Here is a 6,000-nt window from a genome sequence, read left to right as displayed (position 1 = left end):
TCAATTCTGGAAGCCACATTCATTAAAGACACTTTAGTAAAGCTCAAAGCACGCATTGTACAGTACACAATAGTGGTGACAGACTTCAACACCCTACTCTCATCAATGGACAGATTCTGGAAACAGAAACTAAAGACTGACACATGGAAACTAACAGAAGTTATAAAACAAATGGATTTAACAGATATCTACAGAATATTTTATCCTAAAACAAAAGGATATACCTTCTTCTCAGCACCTCATGGTATGTGGGAAGCCACATGTGCCATTGCAGGGTGGCACAGGCTAATGCTGGCCACCACGCATAAGTTTGGGCAAACGACCAATGTGTACATATGAAGTAAAGTTTTTCACCAAAACACTGCCTGGCCCAGGCATGATAATGAGGCTCTGCAAAGTATAAGATAGTTAACCAATCAGATGAGAGACATGCAAATGAGGTATGATAATGAGGTTCTGTAAGGTACTGAGAGAATAACCAATCAGATGTGAGACATGCAAATGAGGTATGTTAATGAGGTTCTGTGAGGTACTGAGAGAGAATAACCAATCAGATGAGGAACATGCAAACGAGGTAGAATGCATAACCAATCCGGGTGTGAGACACGCCTCTCCTAGGCCTATATAAGTAGCACCAGTTCTGGGCTTGGGTCTCTTTGCCTCTGCAATCAAGCTCTCCCAATAAACGTGTGCAGAAGGATCCTGTTGCAGCATCGTTCTTGCTGGCGAGTCGGATGCGCTCAAGAATGGTACCTTCTCCAAAATTGACCATATAATCGGTCACAAAACAGGCCTCAACAGAAACAAAAATATTGAAATTCTCCCAATTTTCCTATCAGATCACCATGGACTAAGGCTGATCTTCAATAACATCATCAATAATTGAAAGTCAACCTTGATGTGGAAGCTGAACAACACTCTACTCAATGATAACTTGGTCAAGTAAGAAATAAAGATATTAAAGACTTTTTAGAGTTTAATGAAAGTGAAGACACAACATACCCAAACTTATGGGAGACAATGAAAGCATTTCTAAGAGGAAAACTCATAGCACTGAGTGCCTCCAAAAAGAAACTAGAGAGAGAAAACACTAACAGCTTGACAGCACACCTAAAAGCTCTAGAACAAAAGAAAGCAAATTCACCCAAGAGGAGTAGAAGGCAGGAAATAATCACACTCAGGGTTGAAATAAACTAAGTAGAAACAAAAGGAACTATACAAAGAATCAACCAAAGCAGGAGCTAGTTCTTTGAGAAAGTCAACAAGATAGATAAACCCTTAGCCAGACTCACTAGAGGGCACAGGGACAGCATCCTAATTAACAAAATCAGAAATGAAAAGGGAGATATAACACCAGAACCTGAGGAAAACCAAAAAAATCATCAGATCCTACTACAAAAGTCTATACTCAACAAAACTGGAAAAACCTGGATGAAGTGGACAATTTCCTAAACACATACCAAATAGCAAAGTTAAATCAGGATCAGATTAATGACTTAAAGAGTCCTATATCCCCTAAAGAAATAGAAGCAGTCATTAATAGTCTCCCAACCAAAAAGAGCCCAGGAGCAGATGGGTTTAGTGCAGAGTTCTATCAGATGGTCAAAGAAGACCTAATTGCAATTCTCCTCAAGCTATTTCACAAAATAGAGACAGAAGGTACTCTACCTAATTCATTTTTGAAGTCACAATTACTCAGATACTTAAACCACACAAAGACCCAACAAAGATAGAGAACTTCAGACCAGCTTCTCTTAAGAATATCAATGCAAAAATACTCAATAAAATTCTCACAAACTGAATCCAAGAACACCCAAAAAAAGATAATCCATCACGTTCAAGTAGGCTTAATCCCAGGGATGCAGGGATGGTTTAATATACAGAAATCCATCAACTTAATCCACTATATAAACAAACTCAAAGACAAAAACTACATGATCATCTCCTTAGACGCCAAGAAAACATTTGACAAAATCCAAAACCCATTCATGATAAAAGTCGGAAATTTCAGGAATTCAAGGCCCATACCTAACATAATAAAAGCAATATACAGCAAACCAGTAGCCAGCATCAAACTAAATGGAGAGAAACTTGAAGCAATGCCAGTAAAATCAGGCACTAGACAAGGATGCCTACTTTCTCCCTACCTATTCAATAGAGTACTTTTAGTCCTAGCCAGAGCAATTAAACATCAAAAGGAGATCAAGGGGATAAACACTGGAAACAAAAAGGTCAAAATATCACTTTATGCAGATGATATGATAGTATATATAAGTGCCCTTAAAATTCCACCAGAGAACTCCTAAGTCTGATAAACAGCTTCAGTGCAATAACTGGATAAAAAATTTATTCAAACAAATCAGTGGCCTTTCTCTACACAAAAGATAAACAGGCTCAGAGAGAAATCAGGGAACCAACACCCTTCACAATAGTTACAAAAAATATAAAATACCTTGGTGTGACTCTAAGTAAGGAAGTGAAAGATTTGTATGATAAGATCTTCAAGTCTCTGAAGAAAGAAATCAAGGAAGATCTTAAAAAATGGAAAGATCTCCCATGCTCATGGATTCTCAGGATTAATATTGGAAAAATGACTATGATGTCAAAAGCAATGTACAGATTCAATGCAATCCCCATCAAAATTCCAACTCACTTCTTCACCAAGTTAGAAAGGGCAATTTGCAAATTCGTCTGGAATAAAAAAAAAAAACCTAGGATAGCAAAAACTATTCTCAACAATATAAGAACTTCTGGTTGAATAACCATCCCTTACCTCTAGCTGTATTACAGAGCAATTGTGATAAAAACTGCATGGTAGTGGTACAGTGACAGATAGATCAAATGGAATAGAATTGATGGCCCAGAAATGTACCCACACTCCTATGGTCACTTGATCTTTGACAAAGGAGCTAAAACCATCCAGTGGAAAAAAGACAGCATTTTCAACAAATGGTCCTGGCTCAACTGGTAGTTATCATATAGAAGAATGAGAATTAATCCATTCTAATCTGCTTGTACAAAGCTCAAGTCTAAGTGGATCAAGGAATTCCACATAAAACCAGAGACACTGAAACTTATAGAGGAGAAAGTGGGGAAAAGCCTTGAAGATATGGGCACAGTGTAAAAATTCCTGAACAGAACAGGAATGGCTTGTGATGTAAAATCAAAAATCAACAAATGGGACCTAATAAAATTGCAAAGCTTCTGTAAGGCAAAAGACCCTGTGAATAAGAGAAAAAGGCCACCAACATATTGAGAAAGGATCTTTACCAATCCTAAATCAGATAGGGGACTAATATCCAATATATATAAATAACTCAAGAAGCTGGACTTCAGAAAATCAAATAATCCTATTATGAATTTGGGTACAAAGCTAAACAAAGAATTCTCACCTGAGGAATACCGAATGGCTAAGAAGCACCTGAAAAAAATGTTCAACATCCTTAATCATCAGGGAAATGCAAATCAAAAAAACCCTGAGATTCCACCTCACACCAGTCAGAATGGCTAAGATNAAAAATTCAGGTGACAGCAGATGCTAGCGAGGATGTGGAGAAAGAGGAACACTCCTCCATTGTTGGTGGGATTGCAAGCTTGTACAACCACTCTGGAAATCAGGCGGTTCCTCAGAAAATTGGACATAGTACTACTGGAGGATCCAGCAATACCTCTCCTGGGCATATATCCAGAAGATGTCCCAACCGGTAAAAAGGACACATGCTCCACTATGTTCATAGCAGCCTTATTTATAATAGCCAGAAGCTGGAAAGAACCCAGATGTCCCTCAACAGAGGAATGGATACAGAAAATGTGGTACATTTACACAATGGAGTACTACTCAGCTATTAAAAACAATGAATTTATGAAATTCTTAGGCAAATGGATGGATCTGGAGGATATCATCCTGAGTGAGGTAACCCAATCACAAAAGAACACACATGATATGTGCTCACTGATAAGTGGATATTAGCCCAGAAACAGAATACCCAAGATACAATTTGCCAAACACATGAAACTCAAGAAGAAAGAAGAACAAAGTGTGGATACTTTGTTCCTTCTTAGAATGGGGAACAAAGTATCCATGGAAAGAGTTACAGAGACAAAGTTCCGGGCAGAGCCTGAAGGGATAACCATACATAGACTTTCCCACTTGGGGATCCACCCCATAAAGAACCATCAAACCCAGTTTGCCAACAAGCGTCTGTTGACAGGAGCCTGATATAGCTGTCTCTTGCAAGGCTCTGACAGTGCCTGGCAAATACAGAAGTGGATGCTCACAGCCATCCATTGGATGGAGCCTAAGGTCCCCAATGAAGGAGCCAGAGAAATACCCAGGGAGCTGAAAGGGACTGAAGCCCCATAGGAGGAACATCAATAATGAACTAACCAGTACTGCCATAGATACTTGTAAATCTACCACCAATCAAAGAAAACAGAAGGTGGAACATGAGGATCTAGCTGCACAAGTAGCAGATGATTCCCTAGTAGATCATCAATGGGAGGAGAGGCCCTAGGTCCTGTGAAGGCTCTATGCCTAAGTATAGGGGAATGCCAAAACCAGGAATGGGAGTGGGTGGGTTGCGGAGCTGGGGGAGGAGGGAGGGGATAGAGGATTTTCAGAGGGGAAACTAGGAAAGGGATAACATTTGAAATGTAAATAAAGAAAATATCTTTAAAAAAAACAGATGAACACACACTTCATTTTGTATTTTTCTCAATTTTCTGCAGTTAGAATCTTGTTTTGTTTGTTTTCAAATGCTTTTAAAAGGAAATGTCTCATATGTTTTGTCCCCTTTATTATCTACAGTAAGAAAAAATTCCTTTAGCAGATACATATTGGGGTTTGAAGCAGTTCTGCAGACTTTAAAATTTTAACAAAAAGTTATACATCTCTCTGTGTATACAAGTCATAAAATTCTTTGTGAGTATTCTTTAAAAAAATATGTGACTTAAGAAGTTACAATCCCTTCATCTAGAGAATGATTATCACTGGTAAGCAGATCACTTTTCTAATCACATGTTACTGTGGGGGTGTAAGCTCATGTAGACAGATCACAGGAGAAGCCAGAGATACCTGGCTTAGAGGAGCTTCCGCTGGTTATGCCTGTGTGTGGCCATATGGCTAAATTCTTGAATAGGTAGCCCTTTCCAGGTAGGTACGACAGCAGCCAAGGTCTGCACTCAGCAACCATCTAGCATGGATTGGAATATGGTTCACTCTTATGTAGCAGAGCTTGATTTTTCTAGACTTATTCCCCTAAATTACTTCAAATTTGCTCCTTTGGACAACATTTCTATGTCTGGGAACTGCTCTCAGACTCTTTGCTGCTGTGCATTCAGTATTTTAACATATGTGATAAAATGCGTTCCTTTTCTTTCCACGTCTGGCTAATTTCTTTTAGTCTCACTTCCTTCAGGTTCATCCAGGTGAGGATAGTGGCAGTGCTTGCCTTGTGGTGAAGACAGAATAAGGCACACCAATTCACTTATGTGTGGTAGCCTCCATAACACCCGTGGTTGTTGTTGCAGTTCCCTGAGAGAGGACATGAAGGGCATAGCATGCAGATCTTTTAATAGCTCTCATCTATTGGTTACTGTAGGAAAAGCATCATGAAAGATAATCAGCTCAGGAAAAACATAACCTGGACCATTCTGGAGGAAGTCAGACACACACTGCCAAGTCTCCTCCCAGTGGACCTCCTAACTCTGCAGCATTAAGTTATGGCTTTGTGAGTGAAACGGTGTTTACCAGGGATGTTCATTAGAAACTGAGTGCCCTAGTGTTTGAATTCAGTGCCCTCTGCCTAGCCTGAGTCAAATTTGCAGACTTGCAGAAGGAAAAATCAGGTGTTCAGCATAAACCATTGTTTGCACAAATCCTTTAGGTCCAGTGAGTCATTTTTATCAATTATGGAATGGTGGGAACTTTCCTGAAATGGTATTCCCAGGCCCTGGCCAAGAGCTCACCTTACAAGGGTCTAAGTATAACAGTCTCTGGCC

Source organism: Mus caroli, chromosome 18 (genome assembly GCF_900094665.2).
Source record: "Mus caroli chromosome 18, CAROLI_EIJ_v1.1, whole genome shotgun sequence".
NCBI lineage: Eukaryota > Metazoa > Chordata > Mammalia > Rodentia > Muridae > Mus > Mus caroli.
This window is presented reverse-complemented; position numbering follows the sequence as displayed.